A 13,453-nucleotide genomic window follows, 5' to 3' on the forward strand; every position below is an offset into this window, starting at 1 on the left:
CAGACTTAAATCAGGTAATAGTTTGTAGCTAATTAGAACAGCGTATTAAATATTTAGTTTGACTTGACTTAACTGTGAGAACACATGAATGCTGTAGGGTTACAAAAAAGATAAAGTAGAGCTAAATTTAATTTTTAATCAAAGATAAAGGCTGTATAGTAATTTTAATACTGACTGGTATACTATGATAGTCTGAGCAGCAATTGCCTTCAGTTGGTTGAAATGTCAAGATAGAGACACATGATGTCTATTTAATGTCCTTCCTGTAACACTTTGATGCTTCAAACAATTCCTCGTGTAAATACACAGTGTCTGAAGGATTAAAGGCTTTTCAGCATAGCAGACAGTTTTTATGTAAAATCTCATTTGTTTTTCTGTCCACTAACAGCATTTTCAGAAAGATTTTCTTAAAGGAATTGTATTGCTTCTGCTCACAGGAAGCCCAACAATAAACAGACATTCTTACCAGTTTGCCAAACAGTGGGTCTGCTGTTCTATTGGAGCAGTATCTGCCTTTGTAGCTTTTGCTTTGGCTGATTTTTGGTTTCAATTAATTAGTAAAGTAATCTTAAAATTCTGAGCACAAACTTTTTTCCTGTTCTTGTAAGTAAAGCCTTCAGTTTTATTTTATTCTGCTTCTAATTTGTAAAATTCTTTGCATTGTATGAGAAGATGTCACTACACATTTCTGTGCTACTTCATAAAACTCTTCCTGTTGCTGGTTGGATTTCTAAAACTTGAACCTTGAGCCACTGAAATCAGTATAAAAACTAACATAAAATTCAGTTGTGCAAAAATAAACATAGGCTTACAAAGTTGAGCTCAGCAGTACATTGACTTTTACCTAAAATGGTTGCTTCAGAGTGCACAGGCAAGGATTTACATCTCCTTGCTCAACGCAAGTCTGCATGAAAAAGGTAAATGATATCCTGAGTCATGAAAGACAGAAGCTCACTTCAACACAATTCTATAAAGCTTCCATGAAATAGGTATTTTATTCAACTGGACATTTTTAGTAATGAGTTTCAGAGCAGGAGTGGCTTTGGTTCAAATTTTTCTGGCTTTGTTTTAAAGATTTTTCTTTTTTTCTTCATTGAACAGAATTTATTCTATGAAACAATTTTTTTGATTAAATATATAGCATCCAGCTAATGCTGCTAACCTATAATATATAGAATGGCACTGTACAAATGTATCTGAGTGGATCTACCAGGGTGCTCAGAAGGACCTTGTATCTGATACCTTTTTCAATTATCCTTTCTATAGTTTGATGTCTACAAAATCATTTTGCCTTTGGTACTCATACAGCAATTACATTGTTAGATTTTAGCTAGTGAAATTTTAAAATCCTTTTTACAGGACTAATTCTTATTTCCAGTGAGAATTGTGCATGCTGATTTGTTGGATTCTGAGTACCTTGGTACCATTGTCTGTTTGCTTGTATGTTAATGCCATTGTAGTTTAGATCGGAGTCTCAATTGCCCATCTTCTTCCTAAGCTTATCCACGGTTTCAGTGAGCTGATTTCTTATCCCATAAACTGAGTACAGCTCCCTTCATCTTGCCTGAAGATATAACTTATATCCTCAGCAATTGATCCTGATAGCAATGAAGTCCCTTGTTCATTTGTGAACGAGGCTATGGATCTAAAACTGGAGTAATAAGAGTGGTGATATAGTTCAAAGTGAAAAGAGACGAATCCTGATAAATGGAAGAGGTCAGCTAATAATTGAGACAAAATACAGAAGAAATATACTGTATTTGACAGAACAAAAGACAAAAAAAAGCATCAGTAAGCTCAAAACAGTCAAGCTTTTCGGGCTATAAGTTTGTTCAGGACTCAGCTTCTTGGCTTATGATCTGTACCTTTAATCTCAAGTTTCCTCTCCAGCATTTTTTGGATGCTATAAACTCCATTACAGATTGGTAGAAAATCAGTGATAAAACTTCTAAATATCACCTTATTTTGTTACACTGCTTTCCCAGTTGCCAATTTTTATAAAATGGTTTATGGCTGCAATAATCCCCTCAAAATCAGCTGTTATGGGAGATAATAGCCAGTTGTCAGAGCATTAACCACCCTTGACTTCACTTTAGGCCATTATGTATCAAAAGAATGAAATGGTGGTGAGGTTGCCAGGTGTATTAAATTATATGATGAATTATAGAGATTCTGTAGCAGGGATTAGTGTCCAAAAGAGACTAGTGGAGATTGCCAAACCCATTATCTGATAGGACTGCAGGCTGGACAAAATCCCAAGGGTGAAAGGCCAGTGCTTTATCCATTATGTCATCCTGTAATCTGTGTCTGCACCATGCACAGTGAAGTGTACTGCAAATGAGTTACCATTGTTCTATGTTACATCCTGGAGCTAGTAATAACGGAAGTGGAGATGTTGGCAGTATTTGGTTACTCAGAATTTAGTCTGATTTTGATCTTTTCTCATGGATTCTTGCAAAAAATATTAGTTGATATAGAAGAAAGCTAAGTAGTGCAGTAGCAAAAATTGTATGAGCCTGCTTTTTCCACAGAAGCTTAAGTTAGATCCCAAAAAGTTGGTTTTATCATGGTTTCCACGCTAATCCCTTTCCCTCCTCTCCAGACAAATTAATTTGTTTAGGCTACTATTTTGCATTTAAGGAAGAAAATATCTATTCTACGTTTCAGCAAATCCACCAGCATTTTGAAGAATGGCAATAATAGGTATAGTTGAATTAACATTAGGTAAGTCATCTAGGCTTGGCTGTTAATAGTTTGTAATGACTGATCTTGAAGCTTGCATATCAGGACTGGAAACAAGAATTTCTTTAGCTTTTCAGATGAGAGCACAGAACTTGTTCCTAGCTCTGATAAGTAGTATCATATTTTACTTTGAAGTGGTAACATTGTTATTATAGAAAATGAATGTCAGGTCATTTTTGGAAGTTATAAAAAACAGTAAGCTAAAATTTTCTTCTCTTTCTAGACCTCATATAGTTGAACTCCTGGTATCATGGCTTGCTTTACCAGTGGAAGGATATAAAAAGTAGAATAAATAAGTTTCTAAAACTCAGTAAAATATTTCTAAAATAGTTCTTCAGTAGAAGTGGTTTAGTATATACACAGTATTTGGAGGCGCTGAATCGAATCAAGATTTTATTGGCATGCTATAGATATGCCTGAAATATTTATAACAAACTTAACTCCTTGGTCTCAAAATAATTTGTGAAGTGGGAAAAATGATATAGCTTGTGCTGAAAGTAAAAGTTACAGCAAAGGTAAGCTGGGGTTTGGCAAGATTGTGGAGGTTTTTTTGTTTGTGTTTTTGTTCATTTGTTTTGTTTTTCAAGTAATCATAACCTTTTGAAAAGGAGACTGTGGCGTGTAATTTTCTATGCATAGTCTCAGCCCAGAAGTTTAATATTCTCAAAATCTGTGAAAATTTTGTCTTTGATGAATTAACTGTTAAACAACTAAGAAGAATTTAGTACATTCAGGATATATAGTGTTGTATTACACTTTGTACCTTACTGGTTACTTATTTGACATCATTAATACAGCCTCATCACCTGCTCTATCTTGCACAGTATAAAATAGTATAATCTCATCTTCCTCTGCTAACAATATTCCTAATGTATTGTGTGAATTTCGACAGCGAGAATTTATTCTTCATAAATCTGGAGTTCCATTATAATTTTCTGTAAATCAATAAAAGATGTCAGCACATTTTCAACGCTAGAAGAACTATCCTCGCTCAATGTCTCATGTAAAACATGTAGCTTGTTTGAATTTTCTAAGAGTGACCCTTAGCAGCCCTAGACCTAAAGAGTGGACCTAGAAACGCTGCTCAAGGGGCGAGTGGGACACAGTAATGCTGTCCCCTGACCACAAGGGATTAACTGCAGCATCAATTTCCTTTTTTCCTTTTTTTCCTGCACGTATTTTCCGAGATAGGTCTATACAAAGAGCTGTTGGGGATCCAGATGTTTGGGAAAGGAGGGCTCAGCTGCTGGATGATCCCCAGACAGATTGTTTTTCTTTGTTACTCTTTTGCTTACAGTATCTTGGTTTTCAGTTAATTAGACCTATTAATTATTTGGGTTTTGTTTCCATTAACTGTCCCATCAGTATTTAGGGTACAAGGCACAGTGTTTCAGATATCACTATAATAGAAAATGCTGTTATAAGATTGTCTGGGTACAGGCTGCAGAAAGGAAAAAACATGATGAAATGCATAAATGCAAACTTTTCCAAAACGGGCATTTTAAATTCTACAGGAGAAAAATTAACAATGGAGAACCTTATTCTAAGTAACTTAATGTTTAAGGATTCAATTTCATGAGGTAATGTCTTTAATTTCATGGCTTCCTTGCACTGAGTACAGTGCAAGTTGAGTCTTTCAGCACCTTACAGGGTAAAGGTCTCTAATAGGGTAGAAGATATTGTTGTTGTATCATGGGGCTTTGTACCCCTTATCAGTAGAATTTTGTGTGCTCATTTAAAACATTGTTTTAATGGAATTTCCTCTTATCAATGCAAACAGATCCTTAACTTATTTTTTCATGACTTCATAATAAAGAATGAACTAAATTTTAAAAAAGCTATGAAGTAATTCGGAGATAAGGTGAAGTTTCTAGAGTGACCTTGTATTTTTACTGCTCTTTTCCCATGCCTGTTCTTTACCCAGTATATTATGCCCTTTACAACAACCAGCTACACTGGAGTACACTTGGAATTTGTGTATTATTATTGCTATCAGATTACTTTTTGTGTGTGTAGGTTAAAATTAGAAGCTATAACACATCTCAAAAATCAATACAAACTCAACATTTTTCTCTTTTCAGATTTGGAAAGGTTACTTGGGCAAAGACCTGTGGCCTGTTCAGGTTTTCTGAATGTGAATCTTGCTGATTTTGATGAATGGATCCAGTATGACTCTCAAAAATCTCTGACTGCATCCACATAGGATGTAGTCATAAAAATTTCCTCACAGGAAAGTGTGGCAGGGTAATGCCATCTCCTTAACACAGGAAGTAACTGCAGTATTGATTGCCCCTTTACCCTCTGGTGTCTTCTGAGGTGGAGCTGTATAAAAAAGGATGCTGGACAATGGGGAATAGGAGGATGAGATTAAGTACAGAGGAGTGATATCAAAGACCAATCTTGAAGTGGCAAAAGGCACAGTGTAATGTTGGTAGGAAAGCAGTGGTAATGTAAATAAAACCTCAAGCTTTTTCTAAATTTGGGAGTGAATTTACATTACCTACTTTTGAAATTTGAACTTAAAAAAGACATCAGAAAATTATAAAGCAGCAGAAACCCAAGGAAGAGAAACCGCCAGTTATTGAGGCTTACAGGATGAGGAGTTTATAAGTTTATCCTAGGGAACTTATTTTAAGAATATTATATGCTATAACAAAGGGTAAAAAGAAATGGAGCATGAACAATTTCATAATTAACAGAAAAAAAAGCTGGTTTGTAGAGATAAGTAATGAAAATTTTTACAAAATAAAACTGAAATAACAAAAGAATAGAATCAGAAGGGCTTTTTAATTTTAATTTTATTTTTTTTACTTCTTGATAGACTTTCAAATAGTGGGGAACCTCCCTAATGCTATTTTTCTGCATAGAAAAATGGGTCTGCCTGGACCCATTCAAATGTTCCTTTCAAAAGGAACATTTTTCTTTTCACCTTAAGCTCTTAAATTTCCCTCTATACTTCCCATGTGCTCTCTTACTCATATTCAAAGAGAATTCCATCAGAACTTTGCTTTTTGTCAGCAGTAGACTTCGAGAATGAAGCTCTGGGGTTGTATTTAGAGGAGTGGCACCAGCTCTTAAGGAAAGTTATTAATCGTTCTGCTCTGCTTTTAGTCAGAAATAAACACTTCAATATACATATATATTTATATACTTACCTATGTAAGTGTTCAGTGCCTTTTAGATGACACATGAATATGTTTTGGCAGAGTAGGAAATGAAATGTCAGTACAAAAATGAGTAATCTTTTTCCTGAATGCGCATCTTCACTATTCAGATGACAGTATGTAGCACAGGTTAAAATACGTTAATGGAGACCAATGATTTTTCTTTTTGAAAAGTTTTATTAACAAGTGCAAGAGGCCTACCTAAATGGCAGACTTTTTCATTATTAGGTTCACAAAATTCAGGCAATTAGAGAATTGATTTTGTGAATCTTGAATGTAAATCAAATCTAGACCAGCTCTGGTCTCATCTGCTCCTATTGTCATTTTTTAGCTGTTGATCAAATGAAAATCAAAGTTCTTTGATTAGTGCACCATTGAGACTGTTGCTTTGGATAGGGTGATACTCAAGTGGCGAATCAAGCATCTTGACCAGGATGGTCACATGCTCTCTAGATAATAAGGGTGCCCACAACAGTGTCTTCAGCTGTATTGGGTGAGATGCTCTAAATTGCTGTTTTGCTGAATCTTTATTTCCAGTTGGCCTCTGGTTGCCTATCACTACTCCATGGGAATGATTCATTGCTATTTATTGTCAAAGTTATGTACAAAATATTTCCTAACTATCATAAGTATGTTCAAAAGACTCTCTCCTATGTGACTGCTCCTCTGGCTTTCTACTATGCACGCATGTCTTTTCTCTATGCAGTTTGGTCAATTCTGAGCAGGATTTGTCTGAAGAAGTGTCTGGGGTGGCCAGATTCTCCAACCGAGTAGCTAAGTAACAATTTGAACTATACAGATTGTGTCTATCAGGTGGTCTAGTCATAGCATGAGTTGCCTGGGAACACCTCCAGGACTCTCCCAAGTTCCCACCTTCAGAGCTCCTGTGACAATTAAGCGAATTCTTTGAGACGAGGCTGCTTAGGAATTCAGGCAATCACTCAGTCTCATGTTGATCCATTGTTCCCAGTCAGTCCATTCGCTCATCTATGCAGAGACTAGCTGGGGTATTCCTGGACCACCATAACTTATAACTACGGGAACTTGAATTTCATCCCTATATCCCACTTATAACTTAAATTCCATAGCTCTTGCCACAGGTCTGTTTTCATTTCTTGCTGAGCCAGAAAGGAAAGACTATTTTGCTAAAGGTGTCCACGAAATAGTTTGCAGCTGCAAACAGAGGTCTGCACTGTCAGCTGCAAGCAGAAGTCCCATTTCCCCTCCCACACTGTATTTTAAGTTTCTGGAAATGCTATTTTACCAGCTGTTTGGCATGAAGATATGACTTCACAGCTCCAGTGTAGAATATTGCAGAATGACTTCTCTTGCTTAACATAGATAGAAAAAGGTCCCTATTCTCTTCTCCATCCTGCTAGTTAAATGAAGTTTCAGAGGTGAGGACAGTTCAGGGACTGCAGATTAGCCATGCATAATGGATGCAACTGTTAAGTGGATATTTCAGATGAAGTGGTTAGCACCAAAATAGCTGTCATTTAAGTCATCATTCTTAGGTTTCCTCACTAACGGCTGAGTGTATGCATCTCTGAGATTTTAAATAAGCTGTCTGTCTGGAGTTTAAAGGTTCAAACTTTAAATATTCCCTAGCTGTAAAAGCAAGAAACTTACTAACTCTTAATTTTTCAAAAATTGAAGGGATGCCACAAAGAATAGAGAGCAAACCACCTGTGTAGCCTAAACCATCATCTGTGCCTAGGTAAGGTAACAAGAGTGTGAGAGACTTGCTGTAAAACCAGGGAGAAAGCAAGTTAAAAATAATGATAATACATACAGTTAAATATCTACTGATGATTTAAGTATTTTGTATAAGTTTTGTATTCAGTTTTGTCTGAACTACTGAGCTTGATGGCTCAGTAGTTAATATTATTTAATTCTGCCTTGTACATGCACAATTCGTGACAATGGTTGACATGTTTTGCTTCTTCTGCCTAGCTTACTATGGACTAGTGGTTTGGACCTGAATCCGCAGTCTTGCATGTAAAAGCTCACCATCGTAAAATGCATTGTTGAAATTTGTTGCTTAGCAATGAGTATGATTCCACAGTTTAGAATCATTTGGGCTTATGCAGCAGTCTTGTAGTAAGAATAGTAGCTGAATGGAGTGCTCTTTCCCAGAGCTGATCCTTCTAGGTCAGGAATGAGGCATAATAACAAGGTAGTATATGGAAGGTTTCTACAGCAGCTGTTTTGAAGATAATTAAAATACATCAATCTCAAATGGTATTCTTTGCCATTCAACACCCGCTTTAGAAAAACATAGAAAAATATGAAGTGAGAAAGTCACAAGCTCTATTAAAGAGTCTAGTTCTACTGTTTTTCAGTTTCTGCAATGTTACTATGAAGCTCTCACCCATTTTCTGTGAACATTGGCTTAAAAAAAATAGACTATGGCACATCTGCAGGAACTACATGCTGTGTAGGAATAGCAAGTGTAGTTCCAAAGATTAAAGGTTTTGCTCTTGGAGTAAGTTTTGCTTTGCATTCAGTGAACCTGACATCTACAGTTTTCAGTTTTGTATATAAAATATATCAATTTAAAACTAGTGTTTCTGCTTGAAAATATTTCCTTTCTCCACAGCTAACAGTTCATGTTAAGCCTTAATATAGTTGATATCATATTTTACAGCTCAGACATTGAAAATATTTTGATTCAGCTATTTCTCTCATGTATCTTACAAAGCTTTCAAAATTATCCAGAACCGAAGGGTTCTCTTTTTGTCATATGTTTTTTGCCAGAGAAGTGCTTACACCCTCTGATGCAGATTCCTTCTCAGATAAAAATGGTCTCTTCATTCAGTCACAGTGCTTGGATATTGAAAGGTGTTTTTCTCATTTGGCTTATACTTAGCCAGAGCATATGTAGACTATGTAAATGTTGTTACTGGATCTTCTGTGACAGGCTTGTAACAACTTTGAATTTATTCAGTCTGCCTTGACTAAAATGTTCTCTTCATATGGATTCGAAAGAACTTTTAGTGTCCTAGCACTGTCTTGTACCATAAGATACCGATATAGGTGTATCAGTGTATATGTATATATATAGTGTGTTATACTTATGTTAAATATCATAGTTTCTATTGTGTTATTATCTTTAAGGAGCAATATAAACCACAGAATGAGACACTTTATACTTATCTATTAGAAATTATAGAGATTTCAAACGTATGCCTCAGTACTATATATACTTATCAGTAGAATATACAGTATTAGTGTTATATCTGGATTGTGTAAATAAAATAGACATTTTATGCAATCATTTTGCAGAGCAGAACAGCTCTGACACACTTCACATTCAGTTACTTCAGATATACAAAGGGAAAAAATTGGTGGTCACTATTAACAGTTTCTTCCTAACAACATTTATCTTACATGGTATCTGAGAATATAGATGGATATTAAATCTGGTACCTAATGTCTAGTAATTTACAATGACAACTTCAGTGGTAACTATGATACAGCGTGTCCTGTTTTGCAGCATATGTAGCCCATCACTGCATAGGTCTTGGCCATGTGCAGAAGTTAGAGTAATTTCATAGAATTACAGAATGGTTCAGGTTGGAAAGTAGCTTAAGATCATCTAGTTCCAACCTCCCTGCCATGGGCAGGGATGCCTCACACTAGACCATATCACCCAACGCTCTGTCCAGCCTGGTCTTAAGCACTGCCAGGGATGGAGCATTTACCACTTTATTGGGCAACCTGTTCCAGTGCATCATCATCCTCACATTAAAGAACTACTTATATTTAACCTGAACTTCCCCTGTTTAAGTTTAAACCCATTACTTTTTGTCCTATCACTACAGTCCCTGATGAAGAGTCCCTCTCCACCATCCTTGTAGGCCCCCTTCAGATACTGGAAATTAATGTAGTACTTCTATAATATTGACTTAATTGTATTTTTATGTAGATGCAGAAAACAGATATAAAGTATAAGGTATAATATATAATTATTATGGTATATTATGCTGGATGCTACCAGCACATCTAGAATTATTACATAAAATACTTATCCAAAAGAGTAAAACTAGTATAGTGTGAAAGGTATGTAGATCCAAGTTTGATTTGAAAAATGGGATTTAGAATGTAGACTTACTCAGGCAAGTTTCAATTCTAAAAATTTATTACTGAAGTTGTTGCTGTGATCTCTGAAAGCAGAAAATATGGCAAGTATTTGCTTGCAAAATTACTTCTACAGGGAATGCTTAAGAACTCATGAGTGTTTCCTACTGCAAGCTCACAGGGAATTGAGCTTACATCGATGGGTTCACTGAACTGATTAAATGAAACTTTTAGAAGTAGAGCTATAATCAGAATTGTTTGCTATCAGAGCTGATTTTGAGGTTCCTTCTCACAATTCTGAACAGAGTATTAAACAATATTGATAATACCTATTAATGTGTCCTTAAGGTCAATGTAAAAGAAAAATTTTAATGTATCAGTGGCATTGTTTTTAACTATAATACCTTCCTGTGGCCTTAAATGGTTATTTTCTTATGAAGCTACTATGAATGTGAAGTCATTTTATCAAGTAATGAGCAATATAGAAATGGTATTTTAAAATTATAGATTACCTTATATTTCATTTTACTAAAGATTTTAGACTTCATGTTGACACTGGTAAACATCATTTATATAACATGCACAGTGAAAAGTGCATGGAGAAAAATATACGACTCACTGCGATAGGGAAGGAAAGCAGCACTTAAACTCTGATCGCTCATCTTCAGTGCTAGCTCTGTACTCTCTAGCTTTTATTTTTATTTTTGCAAGTAATGCCACACAATTACCAGTACTTTCTATGATGCTTAAAATATTTTCTAGTGAAACTGGAGATAAATTATATGTATAAAAGATGCTCAGAGAAAAATCATTAAAACCTTGCCAAAGTATCATGGAGGCAGCCCTTTTCTTGTGGTGATCTATGATACCAATTTGTTGAAATTTTATTTTTTGCAGGTTTAATGCAGTTAGTTTGCTGCCTACACCTACTAGCATAATTCCTGCTCATTCTTTTAGATAAGGCTGGTCTCTTTTCACTAGGAACACAGTGTAGTATGATTCTTTATAGATTAAAGCAGATCATTAAATATAAACCTCTCAGATATACTCCATCTCATCATAGGCTATATTCAAGCATCATTTTCAGGAAGATAAATTGAGACAGTGATTTATGCTGTATTTTGAGGGTATAAATCTCGCTGTGCCTTTTCATGTATGTTTAGAGAATAAAAATTTCTTTATTAATGCTTTTTGTAGCCATCAAAGCATAAAAGTACCATTCTTTTGTTTAATGCTGTGTTCTTTAGAGTCTTGGATAGGATTATATGCATACTGTTTAATTCAAAGTAATTAACCACAGTACACAATCAGTGTGTATACTTTTGAAACTATATAAATCATGATTGTGTTGTATGTACGTTTTATGTTTGAAAGACTGGGAATAGGTTTGGGTTTGAAATCTGGTCTGTAGGCTTGACAATAATGTAAAACACCATGAATGTCCAGAAACAGGATCTGGCATTAAGAAAATGGATAAAAGGGCAGTGAGGGCATATAGTATCACAACTGACAGTAAAGAGGGAAACTTTCAGGGAGGCTTTAAAACTTCTGTGAAAAAAACCTGTGGGAACTTTATATTAAGTTGGTACACTCTACTAATAATTTCATTTGACTGAGAAAAAAGCACTAATTGAAAAGTTAAGAAATTCTTTTTAATTGCAAATGAATAAAATTAGAGGTCTTCATAAACTTCTTACATAATGACATTTTTTTCTGTGTAATTAGCTTTGTGCATAATTAATGTCTATTTTGTGAATGTAAGACCCAATTAGGTATTGAATAAAATATTCTGGAGGATATATTTTGTTGTGTACAGCTTTTTAATGATGATAACGGAGTTGCTGTAAAAAAAGTTTGGATAATGATGATTCTATTAAGTATACTGATAAAAAGGTAAAAGGATTTTAGTTTTACAATTTAGTTTTACAATTTTTAGTGTTACAATATGGAGTTAGTGATTTTCTTTCTTCTCATCCATAATGATAGCACCATGTTTACAGCTACAAATTGTCATTTTCCATTCCTAATGTAATTTAATTGTTTTATCTTCAAAATAAAATAAAAACCAAAAGAACAAGTTCATTAGAAATTTGACTGATTTTCAATAGGAAATCAGTCAAATTTTTCATCTCTTGTGTAAAATATTGCTGATTTCATAGAATCATTTAGATCGGAAGGGACTTCTGAAGATCATCTTGGCAAACCCTCTGCTCAGAGCAGGTGAAGTTAGATCAGGCTGCTCAGGAACTGTTTGGTCAGAGTTTTAATATCTCCCAGGATGCAGTTTCTACAGCATCTTTGAACAATGTTTTCTAATATTTTATCACCCTCATGATAAAGAAGTTTTTCCTTATATTGAATCACAATTGTTTAGGACTTTTTTCTGACATTTATCCCTTGCTGTGTTGCCCTCTTAGACTCTTCTTGAAGGTGCATGTTGTCTTTTCCAGTGTGTCAGTGTCTGTCTTGTATGGGGGAATCCAAAACTGAGCTCAGTACTGCAGATGGTTTTTTCAGTGGAATAGAGGGGAATAATAACTTTTTATTTGTCTTACTAATATGCTAGTATGCACTTGGCCTCTTTTGCCAGGGCAAATTATTAGGGAATGGGAAAATAGTTATTGAAGTTTAGGCACATGGAATGAGAAGCATAAGCCTTAGCATGGCAAGAGCTGCAGGGGGTAGAATATGGGATTTAGCTGTAGCTGTCAGGTGCTGTTCCCAATTCTCTTGCTGGGAGCTTAGACGGATCAAGTGAGGCTCACTATGCTCCATCTTACCCAGCTATATCAGAGGGTAGGTATGGAACTGTGGAGTTTCTAGATGGAATATGCTGAGACCCAGGACAGTGATTTCTTTTCTCACCACACACCCATGGTGGTTACGTACCCAAGCTGAACAGGGGACCTGTGAGTGCCACACAAACTTATATTAGTGAGGTTAGAGGAAGCTCTGGACAAGATGCTCTTTTCCCGTTCCCTGTTTATCTAGCTAAATGCTACTCAATTATCTTTGCTGCAGTTTCCCATGTATAGAATAGGGTTGAGAGCAGAAGGTGTGGAATAGACAATGCTGTCATCAGCTTCCTGTGGGGGCAAATTTGCACTTTGTTTTTTTTTACTCATTTTTTTTTTTTTTTTTTTTTTTTTTTTTTTTAAGGAGGGAAATATTTCACTAGAAAATTTCATTTGCTTTCTAAATTTCAGCTGTTCTGAAGCTGCTCAAAACTCCAGTTTTGGGTGTAAGTATTATAACACTGTGGAGTCCAGACAAACAAATGTTATCATTTACCATTTATCAAGGCCTTCTTTGCATCTAGTGTTTCCAAAGTATGTCCTTCTCTGCCAAGAAATTTTATCTGGGCAGAATTTTAAGGCAAGCATCAATTTTCTAGGATTTCTGGACAAAGGTGTGTAGGTCTGTGTGCATGCACATGCATAGACCAGCTGCACAGCGTTTTGCACAGA

The 13,453-nt window shown here is 35.4% G+C and overlaps 1 protein-coding gene across 6 annotated transcripts in view; it reads left to right on the plus strand.

Moving 5' to 3' along the window:
* Positions 1-13,453, plus strand: part of CACNA2D3 (calcium voltage-gated channel auxiliary subunit alpha2delta 3) — a 546,863-nt gene that overhangs the window by 373,752 nt on the left and 159,658 nt on the right. The window lies entirely within an intron of this gene.

This window comes from Strigops habroptila, chromosome 11 (assembly GCF_004027225.2).
Source record: "Strigops habroptila isolate Jane chromosome 11, bStrHab1.2.pri, whole genome shotgun sequence".
NCBI classification, from domain to species: domain Eukaryota; kingdom Metazoa; phylum Chordata; class Aves; order Psittaciformes; family Psittacidae; genus Strigops; species Strigops habroptila.